This window comes from Elephantulus edwardii, unplaced genomic scaffold (genome assembly GCF_000299155.1).
Source record: "Elephantulus edwardii isolate Elephantulus edwardi_28Jun2011 unplaced genomic scaffold, EleEdw1.0 scaffold00003, whole genome shotgun sequence".
Taxonomy (NCBI): Eukaryota; Metazoa; Chordata; class Mammalia; order Macroscelidea; family Macroscelididae; genus Elephantulus; species Elephantulus edwardii.
In genome coordinates, this window is record NW_006399753.1 from 5,247,118 (window position 1) to 5,261,644 (window position 14,527).

At 41.7% G+C, this 14,527-nt stretch overlaps 1 pseudogene; it reads left to right on the top strand.

Annotated features, from left to right (window-relative positions):
* The window catches only part of LOC102859600, a 36,190-nt pseudogene extending 22,171 nt beyond the window's left edge, over positions 1 to 14,019 (top strand).
* The last annotated feature ends 508 nt before the right edge of the window (positions 14,020 to 14,527 follow it).

Below are 14,527 nucleotides of genomic sequence, written 5' to 3' on the forward strand. Positions count from 1 at the left end.
GGGCAGATGGTGAGAATTTTTGTTTTGTTGGTAGTGATATAATCCATATTGAGGATTGCAGGCTGTGATTTTCTGTAATAAGTCCCTCAAGTCTTTATCACTTTCTACAAGCAATGTTATGCCATTTGCATAACGCAGGTTGTTGATGAGTCTTCCTTCAATCCTGATATCACAATCTTCTTCATATAGTGCAATTTTTAAAAATAATTTGCTCAGCATTGAGGCTTGAAGAAAGGATGCCTGCTGGGATAAGCATATGGAGAAAGAGAAAACCTTAAAGCACACCTTTCTGACTATAACCCACGCAGTGTTTCCTAGCTCTGTTTGGACAATTTCTTCTCAGTCTATTTATAAGCTTCATATGAGCATAATTAAGTATTTTGGGATTTCCATTTTTCTTGTGGCTTCACAGGTAAGGAGTTTCCTATTAATACAAAGGCAGGAGTTTCAAATTCACCAGGGGGAAAGATGGGTAATATTCTCCTGTGTGATTTATAGTCTCTGGAAACCTGCTGGAGGGTCAACTGTGAGTTCTGACTTCACCGCAAACAATAACCACAATGATTCAGGCGTTGGTGATGGTCTGGAATCCATGCTGAGAGAAGTTCAAAGACTGAGAGGATGTGGAAACTTTCACCAGAGAAATAGTTGACAAAACTGATAAGATTCATGTTTAAAAAAGGATTTAAGTAGTGCTCTTCAAAATTGCTTTTAGTGTCAGAATTCTTTGGGTTTGTGACAGTTAAAATACTTACTTAGGAAGCTGATAAGAAGTAGAGCTGTGGTAGAAGCAAGGTCAGATCTCTTGCTAACAGCCTAGGGAGCTCCACTCTCAGCAGTTCTCTGTTAGAATCCTTCATGGGCTTTTTGAAAAAGCACTTTTTAAAGACAGTATAGATACTTCCTATTCTTCCAAATGGAATAAAAATAATTTCATTTGACCTAGAGACCTATTCTTTATTACACAGAAAGATCTTCAAGACAACTAAAACAAAGATACTTACAACTGACTTCTTGAACAACTGGTGTATTCTAGAATACTAATTTTAAATAATGATTAATAATAATAATAATAATAATAATAATAATATAATAATATAATATATAATATAATAATATAATAATATCTACAAGTCATTGGGTTCTCACCATGATTGTGAATCAGCACATAAGAGCCAGTGTCCTAACTTTCCTCCTATATATATATTAGCTGTTTGATCATGGACAAATGATATGGATTAAATCATGGTCTTTCCCCCAAATATGTATTGAAATTCTATCTCCTGTAAATGTGAATATGACCCTATTGGCATATAACTTTTTCTTTGGTATGATAATGAGGACATAGCAGTATGCTGCAGAGTATCTTACACCAACCACATTTGATATGTAGCAGGAGTGGATTAAGCACAGGAGAAAGCAAGTTGTCAGTAAGGAAGTCACAGAGGCAGCCTTAGACTACAGAATCAATGTGCGCATTTCCTCAGAGCACAAGAAGAGTCCCTTCCCTAGAGGTGACATCTTGCACTCACACTTTCAGGTTTCTAAGCTTTTTTAAAAAGTTTCAGTTTGCTAATTCTGTTTTAACAGCATTAATAAACTAAGACAACACTTCACTTACGAGATCTATAATGCAGATTCCATCTCATGGACACATGGTAGTGTGTCTCTTGTAGTTTGATTTTTGTTTTTTCATATAATTGAATGGTATAATATTTACAATTTATTTAGATTATCATCTGTCACCCATGTGGTAAGAGTTAGCAGTATGTGATATATAAATCAATAAGGAAGGACTCAAAAGACTATTAACAGAAGATGTTGTGAGACTATTTGCAAAATCAAAACTTCAGAGTTTGGTGTTTTATAATTTTTTTATTTATTGTGATTTGAGTGAAAGTTTCCAAAGTGTATTGCTTTTCAACCAATTGTCCCTGCACACTCTGTTCCGTAACAATGCTCGCGATCGCTCATCACCCATTAATTCCATGTTGACTTTCCTTTTCAAGTTTTAATGAATATTTATTATCTATTTATTCATCCTCTTCTTCCCGCTGGCTGCCTCCCCTCCCGGGTATCTATCCTAGAATAATTTTGTCTGTGTGTGAACAGTTCTTTAGCTTTTAAGGCGAGTGCTCTGATACAGTGTTTGTGCTTTTGTGACTGACTCATTTGACTCAGGGTATGGAGACTATCCTGGGGTAGATGTGTTGGAGGGAGTGAAACTGGCTCAGATTAGAGCAGGTTTCGGAGCTATTATACATAGGATTGCTAGAAATCCCGACTCCGCAGCAAGTAACAACAACAATAACAATGGGACTGTTGTTGTTGTTGTTATGTGCCATCGAGTCGCTTGCGACTCATAGCGACCCTGTGTACATCAGCCCTAAACTCCGCTCTGTCCTATGCCAATCACACTGTCTCTGACACGCCCATCCCAATTATCCCAGTCACTGAATCAATCCACCTCATAGAGGGCCTTCCTCTTCTGCGCTGTCCCTCCACCCTCCCAAGCATGATGTCCCTCTCCAAGGACTGATCTCTCCTCACAACAGGTCCAAAGTATGTTAGACGGAGCCTCAGAATCCTTGCCTCCAAGGAGCCACCCGGTTTAACCCTTTCCAGGACAAATCTGTTTGTTTTCCTAGCAGTCCATGGTATTCTCAATACTCTTCTCCAGCACCACAGCTCAAAGGCATCAATTCTCCTTCTATCCTCCTTGGTTATTGTCCAACTCTCTGATGCATAACAAGTGATTGCGAAGACCATGGCCTGTATCAGACGCACCTTAGTCTCCAGAGAGACACCATTGCTCTTCAGTACTTTGGAGAGGTCCCTAACAGCAGACTTTCCCATGGCAATGCGCCCTTTAATTTCCTGGCTGCTGGTGCCAAGACTGTTGACTACAGAGCCAAGCAAACTAAAGCGGTGTACAATCCCAATCTCTTCACCATCCATACCTTTTCAACCTATATGCAGAACAGATTATCCGGGAGGCTGGGCTCTATGAGAAGAAATGTGGGGTCAAGAGTGGTGGACGATTTATCAACAACCTGCGTTATGCGGATGACACAACCCTGCCTGCTGAAACTGAAGAGGACCTGAAGCGCCTGCTGCAGAGTGTCAAGGACTGCAGCCTGCAATATGGACTGAGGCTCAATGTCAAGAAGACAAAGATTCTCACCACTGGACCAATTGGCAGCATCAGGATGGATGGTGAAGAGATTGAGATTGTACACAGCTTTAGTTTGCTTGGCTCTGTAGTCAACAGTCTTGACAATGGGACTATAGAGTTTTAATGAAAAATGAGAATTTGAAGACAACTTTCTTGTAGCTAAAGAGGTAATACTTAACACTGATTCTGGTAATTTGTAACATTCTTTATACAAACATTGATAGTTGTCAACCTTCTTTATACAAACACTGATTTGTTACTTCATAACAAATAAGTTTGAGTTACATGTTTCTTAGTTTTAAAATCTTGTGTTCAAGTAATAACTATCTAAATGATATTAATTTAATGGAACACATTTTAAGTTATTCAGGGAACTCTGGTGGGCTAACGGCAAGAAGCTGCAGTGCAATTCTGAAGGCCTGTGATTTGAATCCACCAGCTGCTCTGCAGGAGAAGGATAGCAATGGTGTTAATTTCATGGAGCACATTTTAAATTATTCAAGTCTTTATATTTCTGTGTTTCTTTTTAACATAAGAAAACTAAAGCTATTTGCTATAATGGAATATTCTGTAAATAGAAATAAATATATGATAGACAATAGACCGTGAAAATGTGCAAGTATTTGGGTAGAAATCTGTCGAGAGTCCAGGTTCAACGTCAAAATGATGAGACCTCAACTAGGCTAATAAGCAAAAACATGATAAAAGGAGGAAATTCTGAATTTGTCAAATATTTCATTTTACTTGAAGCCACAAACAACATCCATGGAAACAGTAGTCAAGGAATTAAATAGCACATTTCAGTGGGCACACCTGCTTCAAAATCTCTCCTGAAAGTGTTAAAACCAGCATCATGACTGTGAAGACTGAGGGGCTCCTGACCCAAGCCTGTATGTTTGCTTACTCTGACGGCTCTAAAGTGCCTCTGGTCACTTCAAATTTCCCAGCTGCTCTGCTGGAGAAAGATGGGCGGTCTTAGAAAATCCACTTGAAGCTCAGCTGTTGTTGAGTGCTGACTCAGGGATGACAGGGCAATATGCATGTGAAAGTGGGATAAAGAATAAGGAAGCTCAAAAAAGATTGATGCCCTTGATTTATGGAATGGTGAAGAGTATGAAATATTCCCTTCCTTGTTAGGTGAAGCAGGAAGAGGATAGCAATGATGTTAATTTAATGGAACACATTTTAAATTATTCAAGTCCTTATATTTAATTAATTTTGCTTATTAGTCTAGTTGTTAGGATTTTTATTTATGCTGAGCTCTGATCCACTTACTTTTGAGGTCTCATAATTTTGACATTGAATCTGGACTCTTGACATATTTCTACCCAAATAGTTGAACATTTTCACAGTTATATATTGTCTATCATATATTTATTTGTTTCTATTTACAGAACATTCCATTATAGCAAAAATCTTTAGTTATTTTATATTAAAATGAAATACAGAAATATAAGGACTTGAATAAATTAAGGCTTATAAATTTAAATTCTAAGTCTTCTATTTCTTGGGAAAATTGAATCCAGAATGTGCCATAGAAATGAAAACACTGAGACTTGGCCTCACATGCTTTGGGCATCCTGCCCTGAGGGGCCAGTCTACAAGAAGGACACCTGGTTTGCAGAGGTCTTGGGCAAAAGGAAGGAGAAAAAGAGACTCTCAGTGAGGTGGATTAGCATATTGATGGCAGCAGTGAACTTAACCAGAGCCAAGATTAGGAGGGTTGTGCAGGACTGTAGAGTACTTTGTTTTCTTGTGCTTGTGGATGCTGTGAGGAGGAGCTAGCTAGACATTTAACAAAAACATGAGTGACGAGGCGCAGGATATGCTCAGTCCCATGGCAAAAGCCAGCTATCCCATCTAAATTGTATAAGGAGATACTGGAGTTAAGTGGGACAGGAAGTGAGCCAGCTGGTGGTCTCAGCTTCACCTTTCTCTCCTCTCTCCACTGCCTGGTTAGAACTAATCAAGTCTGGCTGAAGGTAGCCAGTGTGGACCTAGGCAGGCATTTTCCTTCTATACTTACCCAAACTGAGTTCCCTATTGATGTGACTAGGAGTTTGCACTGGATTTATCATAACTGCCAATATTATTTTCTACGTTTCCTTTGGGTATTAGAACCGGGAGTATTGAATCCGATAGCATAATTCCAGCATCATGAACGGTGTTCTATGTTGGATGTTGTTTGGAATGTTTATATAATTAAGGGTCCTCAGTCATAACATTTCATTGCTATTCAATCCTCCTCCTTAAACTGTGATGTAAAGGACAGTGAGACTGCTGGAGCTTTTGTTTTGTCTTGGGGGTTTTGGTGGATTTTTTAAGTACTATTTATCTGGAACACAACGAGGGGGTACGGATCTTACACTACAGAGGTCCTACCTGGGAAATGACCTCTCCTCTGGTGTGAGGGGAACAGAAAGTGCTTGTGCTAATCCTGTGAAGATGTTGCTGCCTTTGAGCACAAGGACAAAGCAGTCCATCTGGTTTTAACAGTAGTGTCGTCGTTAGAGCCCTATGTTGAACAGATGGATTCTTGGATGAACATGTTGAAAGGACCAGCTGATGTGTTGGTTCAGTGTACTTTATCAAATTTAAGGTGTGAAGATTCCAAATAAAGGTGACAATATTCCTAGCATAATTAGTCTCACCTTCAAGGACAAAAGAGTTATCAGATTGTTTAAAAGGAAAGAGACAGCAAAACACTTTGATTCTGTATCAAAGGTTAGCAAATTTCCTGAGGCGGTGAGGAAATCTTTCGGACTTATTTTTAAATGCCATGTTGAACGTACAGAAAACATTAGTTAGTAGAGAGATACACCACAAATGGACACGTCCATGACACAAATCAACTCAAATGATTACTGAGATTGCATAGAGTCAGGTACTATTTTGTTTTGTCATACATAAGGTGTCCAGGAGTCACAGCCAATTTCATGACAACTGTCAATAATTCAGACTGGGTTTAGAAGAGGCTGTGGCATCAGAGATATCATTGATGATGTCAGATGGATCCTCGCTGACAGCAACTATTTAAACATTATGTAGATCATAATGAATTATAGCTGGCATTGAGAAGAATAGAAAGCCCAGAGAATGTAATTATGCTAATATGATTTAGCATGATATACTTCGATTATGAAACTGTGTCCAAATGGACCAAGGGAACACTGCCTGGCTTAAAATCAGGTAAGGTGTGCATCAGGGTTGTATTCTTTCTCTATTTAATCTCTATGCTGAGTAAATGGGAAACCAGATTCTCTAATGAAAATGTGCTATCAGGATAGGAGAAAGACTCATCAACTACTCTGCCAATGACACAATCTTACTTGCTGAAAGTGATGAAGTAAATGCGCGCTGTGGAAGATCAAGGACGTCAGCCTTCAGTATGAACTAATCTCCACATCAAGAAGACAAAAATCCCTACCACCAGACCAATAAGGAATATCATGATAGATGGAGGAAAGATTGAAATTGTCAAGTACTTGGATCCACAATTAACACCCTTGATACTAGCAGTAAGGAAATCAGTGTATGTGTTTAGTCGGGAAAATATGCTGCCAGGGACCTCTCCAAATTGCTAAAGAATAATGATGTCAGCTTGAAGACTAAGGTGTGCCTGATCTTTTCAGTTACTTGCTATGCTTCTGAGAGCTGGACAATGAGTAAGGGTGACAAAAGAAGAATCGATGCCTTTGGACTATGGTGTTGGAGAAGAGCACTGAATATCCCATCGACTGCCAAAAGAACAAACAGATATGTTTTGAAGAAGGTGCTACCAATGATTTATTGTTGCAAATACTATTAAAAAAAACCACCAAACAAACCCTAGTAACTATCAATATACGTTCACCTCGTTTTTGCACTAACTAGAAATAAGATTGACATCCATGGAAAGAGGCATTAGAGACGCTCAATATCGGTGCTCAAAATAAGGCTGACACTGGAACACATCATCAATTAATCATATGTGAGTTCATATTGAAGGTGAAGAAAAGGAAAACAAGTCCGCAAGAGCCAAATAAGACCTTGATTTTATCACAACCAACTTTAAAAACCATCTCATGCGTATATTTGATGCACTGAACACCAATGATCAATGACCAGATGAAGGGATGACATCCACCACATAATCCATAAAGAGAGCAAAAAGGTCATTACAAAGACAGGGAAGAAAGAAAAGACTAAAATGAACGTCATGGGAATTCTCACAGTTGCATTGGAATGAAAAAGAGCCAAAACAAAGGGAAGGAACTCTGAAGTCGGGGAGCTGAGCAGAAGATTCAAGGGGCACCTTTAAAAGACAAAGTGTTACAATGATACTGTGGGAAGAGCTAGAGTTAAAAGGGAAGAACACACGTCAGTGTTTCCCAACTTGAAGGAATTACCGAACAAATTCAAGTCTTGACCTGTAATTCTGACAGAGTCTCTGGATAAAACAATGAATCACTGTACCCTAAAAGAGCTGGTTGACATAGAGCGAATTCATGATCAAGAATCAACAAAACGGAAAGAAAATATAATAACTACAACTGAAGAAATATCACAAAAGAACTGAAAAGATCCTGGTTTCTTTGAAATGCATCTCCGTTTTCAAAGTGACGTCTTTACATTTTAACACTCCTCTCTCATCCTGATTTATGATCTGAAGGGTTCTGGTGGGGTCAGGGGCTGCACTTTCTCCCTGAAGTCAGTTGGTTTGAACCCACCAGCTGTTCTGGAAGAGAAATTGAGACAATCAACTCCTGTGCAGTTTGCTCCCTCTGGAAACCTGGTGGAGGATAGGCTAGGACCGCAGCGTGCTTAAATGACTTCTGACAGTGAGGTACTTCGCGGCTGAGCCAAAGGTGGCTCCAAATCTACCAATAACCAACTCCTCAGAGGGAGGAGGACCTGGCAGTGTGCGCCCTTCCCAGTTACATCCCAGAAAACTCCACGAGCACTTGCTTTCACACTCAGGGCTGCTATGAGGCACAGTTGTCTTGAAGGCACACATCACAACTGCTTTAACTATTATCTCTTGCAGCCTCATAGCAAGAAGCCACTTTAACTAGTAACTGTTAGCTCTGGTGACCTGGTGGCAAGAAGCTGTGTTGCATCCTGAAGGCATGCAGTTCGAGGCCACCAGCTGTTCTGTGGGAATAGAACATGCAGTCTCCTCCCATACAATTAACTGCCTCTGAAAACCCATTGGAGGGTCAGTTTCAACTTTATGGTACACAGCAACAACAACAACTGATTACAGTTTCTAGAACCCTCTGTGTCCTACATGATTTTCTACACAAGTACATATGACTCAAGGTCCAGCATATGTCCTACCAAATGGTACATTTTGAGACCTGAACATTGTACAGTCATCGTATTGTTGTTGTGTGCCATTGAGTTGGAACCCACTGACCAACCAGTGTGACATTTTAGAAGCAGTAAATTGCACAGGAGGAGATTGCCCATCCTTCCCTGGCCAACCAGCTGGCTGATTCAACCTCCATCCGTGCTTTTGCTATTGCAGGGCAGCTTCTAACCACTAGGCCACCAGCACTCCCGCAGTCATGTGATGCCCTTGGCAGCAGTGGTTACCTGGTTCTGTGCCATCTGTGTGAGCATTAGAGCATTAGTGTGTTTTGGTCCATTGCCGTGACTGTTGCCTCAATCTTTCTGAGGATTTATTTCCCTTGTTTCCGCTGAGATTACTCCAATCTCTTTTCAGATCTTCTTCAAAAGTTGCATCTGAGAGTCCTTATGACAGTGGGCATGCCTTTTGCTCTGGTTTGACACCAATCCACAGCTCAGTGAGTGCAGCTTGTTCACAGGACGTAAGTGATAGCCATGCTAGCAGTCAGCATGAAACCCAACGTCCCCCTAGATACACGTAGAGAAGAATCACTATGTGGGGGTAGGAGTGGGGGAGCATAGCTGGAAAGCTGACATTTCAAAAGAAAACGGGAAAACTCACTGTTGCTGTGGTGACCCTGATTCGTAACAAGACTCTATTACAGAGCAGAGTGGAGTCAGGTGAAGTGGGAATCTTCCCACCCCACCACCATTCATAATATGTTTATTTTAGTGGACGTTTACATTACAAATTGGTTTTCCATTCAACCACACAGACACATTTTGTTTTATGGCATTATTTATAATACACACAATGAACATTCCTACTTCCCTCCTGTAATTCTCATTTCCCTTATTCTTTTTTATCCTACCCCATCTGAACTTTATCCTTGAGCAATGTTGCTCTTTGTATGGTGTATGGTTGAATGTTCTAAGAAGTCAGTGTCTCCCCTGTGTTTTTGTTCACTTCAGAGGCATCTAGTGTGAAGTGGTAATCTCAATAGGAAAAGATGGCCTCAATGTTGTCCTGCAGACAGTTGGAGTCAAACCACTAACATTCAGTTAGCGTCCTGATGCTTAATTTACTGAATCACCAGACCTCCTAAAACTCATCCTAGAGGGGAAACTAAGGAATAGAAAATAACTTGAAATTTCAATTTAGTATCCTCAATGACTTTCAGGAGAATACTGCATTCATATGACATAGAACAGGAATGCTTAGCATAGCAAGAGAAAAGAACAAACAACAAAAAACCCCCAAATAACCCAAACCATTCCTGGAGAAAAGGCATCACTGAGCTGAGATTCAGTGTGTTAAGGCTTGGGGGATGGGGGGGGGGTGGTGCAGCACTGAGCTTGAAGCATTTGAGCTAATAAAGTCTCTTAAGTACCTACACCGCAGGCAGGTGATTCACAGCCACTCTGCCTTTCAAGCCTATTATGGTCCCGTTTAAAATATCCCGGAGATGGATTATTGTACTAACTACTTTGCACACTGGATTTACAGGGAGGTTTCAGTGAGATGCTCCCTGCACCAATAAATCACACTATGAATATTGATCGTGGCACCCTCTACTTATCTAAAAGTTTTATATGGGTTATAAAAAAAAAAAGAGAGGCAACTGTTTCAGTGGGAGAGTTTAGAAAAGAAGGATCTTGTCTGGAAAACAAATTTCTGGGTGCATCCTAAAACATGCCAGGCCGGGGTTTATATAGTGAGAGATGAGTGTATAAGGAGGAACCACCGATTGGGACCGATTTATTAGATACGATGCAAGTGCTAACCTGCTTTAAATCAGGAGTTTGCAAGACAGCAGAAGGCTGAGTCTAATAAGTCATCATCTTAGTGAAATATAGATTATTCTGAAACTATTAAACAAGAGGCTGGTGTCAGGAAAACGGTTCGCTTCTTCAGAACTAAACAAAGCCATCTATTTCAGAGGAGAGAAATCAATAAGCAAATGTAACCCATCATGTCGTTGGAATGAATAAATAATTGTATAATTAGAACCACTCATTGACACGTCACTGGGCTCTCTTCTCATCATGAAAAACTATTTTTTCTTCTTTTGAGTATAATAAAGAAGAAGCTTCTGGGTGGTGCAAGTGATTAATGTGCTCACGTGCAAACCAGCACGTTGAAGGCTTGAGGCCACCCCAAGGCATTTCAGAAAGAAGGTGTTGAGATCCGCGTCTGGAAGAACAGAAAACTCAACATAGCTCAGATCGACTCCAATATACTTGAGGCTGTCGTAAGTTCAAGTCCTTTGAAATCAATTTGACAAGTTTTATTTTTTTTAAATTTTTTTGGACAAGTTTTATTTTTAACTTTATAAGAGAGAATATAGGAGAAGGGGTTCTGGTAGCAGAGTGAATTGTGTGTTGATCTACTAACTGAAAGCTTGGTGGTTCAAACCCAGCAGCTGCTCTGAGAGAGATGAGGTAATCTCTTCCTGTTAAGATTCACAGTCATGGAAACACATGGATTCCAGCCATGAGTTCTTAGAATATACTTACTAGTCATGAATTTCAAGACAGGGTATGATGGGCAAGGTCTAATGGTGATTAATTTTAGAAAAGATAATACATGAGAATAATTGTATGACACACAAAGTGAATGAAGAATAATGAAACACAATGTGCACAAACTTTGTAAGCAAACCAATAAGAAATAATTATGAGTTTTAATAGAAGGAGGAGACGTAAAGGGTGAAGAAATACTCCCTCAGAAACTGCCTTTTGGCTTGGCTAATAAAAGCTGACTAAGCATTGCTGGGTGAGGAGGATCACACTGCCATCATATTAAACAATCTGGGCAAGATCCATAGGCTGCTCTTGGGAAGAAAGGTGGGGAGTCTCCCATGAAGAGTTACAGCTCAGAAACCAGACAGAGGTCCCTACGAGTTAGAGCCATTGGACAGCGGTGGGCTGGTGTGGAGGAGTGTCACTTCGCTTCACAGCAGCGACAGCGTGAGCAGAGAAAGGCCCCAGCATGGTTAGGACTCTGCTTCATACATCAGGGAAATCCAGCCCCTCCTGGTTCCTGCAATCTCTGCTGTGCTTAAACCCAGTTTCCCCAGACGCATTGTCCTTTGTAATGAACTGTTGCTGTGTGACTCATAGCCGACCATCCAGCGGGTTTTCGTAGGCAGTAAATCTCACGGGAGATTGTCCATCCTATCCCATGGAGCAGCTGGTGGATTCAGGCCACAGGGCTTTAGGGTGGCTTACAGCTTCTGACCTCTGGGCCACTCGAGTGCTCTATTATCAGAGATTAGTTCTTCCCAACGTCGTGCTCAAAACATGTGAGACAAATCTTGACCATCTTTACTGCTAAGAAGTAATCTGTATTTTTTTTTCCAAGCCACATAAATTCATTCTTTTAGACACCAGGGTTTATACAATATTCTTCATCAGTACCATAATTCAAAGGCATCATTTGTTCTTTAGGCTTTTTATGAATTGCCCAACTTTAACAATCTTATGAAACAACTTAAAATACCACAATGTGCTATGATGAATTAATGTGGCCTTGTCATCCATACCCTTGCATTGCGTGATAAAGTAGTCATTATAGTAAGATGATCGGATTAGGTTGGGCTATAAACCCTACCCTACTAGAGGTCTATGGGAGCTCAAGGAAGCTCAATGCTAGCTCTCTTGGGGTCCTCGCTCTCCTGGGATACAGCATTCAGCTGGGCTGAATATGACAGTCTCTAGGATCCTGGCTCCTCGCTCACCAGTCTCTGCAACACTGGCTAACATCACCCAGGCAGGTGAATCATTTTTTTGATGGGTTTATGAGTTTCTGTGAGCTCTTTCAGTGAACCATAGAACTCAAAAGATATAGAAAATAGTAGGGAAACATGATTGGAAGAGGAACTGTCAGAGCAGTACAGCAGATTAAACATTTGGAAGATTGTTGACCTCAGTTTTTCAGTAACTCTTGTTGATGTGGACGGTGGAGTCAGAACCAACACATAGCTGACTTCCTGTGGAGTTTCAGAGACAATAAATTGCATGGGAGTTGGGTGCCCATTTTTCTCCCGCAGAGCAGCTGATAGATTTGAAGCAGGCTGGCATCCACTTCCAAAATAGCTTGCCTCTGGAAACTCTGTGAATGTGGAGAAATGATGAAAGTTATCCAAATGTTTAGGTCTTTCATTCACAGGGTCACTATGAGTCGTCTATGACTCGATGGCACTTAACAACAAGAACAATAACAATAACAACAACAATGAGACAGCTCTGTTGGCCTAGTGGATAGAAAGTTATGCCACCAAGCCAAAAGTGGGTGATTTTAATCTGTGGCCCTCAGGCCTGGTTTTAATTGTTTTTTGGTAAAACATTCTTCTAAGTGGTATAGCACTATTCTGTCCATTTTCTGTACAGAGGTAACTCGTGGTTGCTGTGATGTTAAACAATGTGATGCTCATGTGTCAGGTGCGATATTGGTCACCCATGGTGGACAGTGTTGGTGGAGCTCCCCGATTAAAATAAGCTTGGAAGCAGGAGTGGCATCCACTTCTGAAGTAGCTTGCCTCCAGAAACTCTATGAATGTGGAGAAACTATGAAAGTTATACAAGTGTTCAGGTCTTCTGTTCATAGGATCACCATGACTCGTCTATGATTCGACAGCACTTAAAACAACCACCACCACCATAATTCCTTACCACTAAACTAATTAATAGTAATTGGTGACTGGAATGTAAAAGTTGGGAAAAGTAGACAGTAGACAGAAAACATGGCCTTAGTGACAGAAATGTAGTTGGAGATAAAACAATACAATTTTGTCTAATAAGTGATTTATTTATTGCAAATATATTTTTCAGGCTGTGCTGCTTGGCCGAGGCTGGAGGAACAAACATAGTGGGCCCATATGGGAAGGCACTGGGCACGCCTGTGTAGTAGGGGAGGCCGGTGTAGCTGTAGCCGGGGGGCAGCGCAGGGTTCAGAAAGGGCTGCTGGGCTGTGTGGTGGCTCTGAGGCTGGCTCAGCACCCCCACGACGCCTTTTCAGCAGGCTAGTGGCTATGGGCAGCACAGTTACAGTGCAGGCTATGACGATCTGACCCAGGGCACAGCAGCAGGAGATTATACCAAGGGTGGATATAGTGGATCATCACAGGCACAAACCAAGTCTACAGGTTCTGGGCCTGGCAAAGGAGTATCCGTCAAGTACCACCGGCCTACCAGACTTGACTGGTTCTGTCTATAAGACCCAGGCTTTTGACAAGCAGGGATTTCATGCAGGGACCCCTCCACCATTCAACCTGCCTTCAGCCTTGGGCTCCACTGGGCCTCTGACCCCTGGTGCAGCTCCTGGGTACGCACCCCCACCATTCTTGCACATCCTGCCTGCACACCAGCAGCCACACTCCCAGCTGCTGCACCACCACGTTCCGCAGGACGCTCAGAGTGGCTCCGGTCAGCGCAACCAACCCAGCTCCCTGCAGCCCAAGTCTCAAGGCTCAAAACCTGCTTACAGCAACTCTCCTTACTGGACAAACTGAACCTTGAAGCGGGGTGGGCTGGGATGGGCTTACCCCAGCAGGAGAAAACCACAGAGCCCGTAACTGGGAGGCCAGCACCCTTTCCTAGAATTCCTGAGACATGTAACTGTGTCAGCCGAACCTTTGTGTGGAGCCCGCCTCCCAGACTCGCTGTTGTATGTAATGTATTTATGTATGTATTTGTAAATGTGATAGAAGTCTTGGGGTCGTAGGGGTGCAGGCTGCTCTTCGCCAAGCCTGCTATTCCTCCTCAAGCCCCTTCTTGCTGTAGCAAAGTCAGCCCCCTCCCTTCTGCGCCAGGCCTTCCACAGCCACTGCTCACCCCGCTGCGAGGGCAGCCTTGGGAAGGGCAAACTCAAGGCAGTTTCAGGGTTGGGGGTCAGGTACCAATGAAGAAATCACGACTTATCTTGCTCCCTTGCAAACATTGAGGTTTTACGCCTGTTTAATTACCATCCCACTCTTACATTTCGAGGGAGAAATTGCCCCCTTTGTCATTTGTCATGTT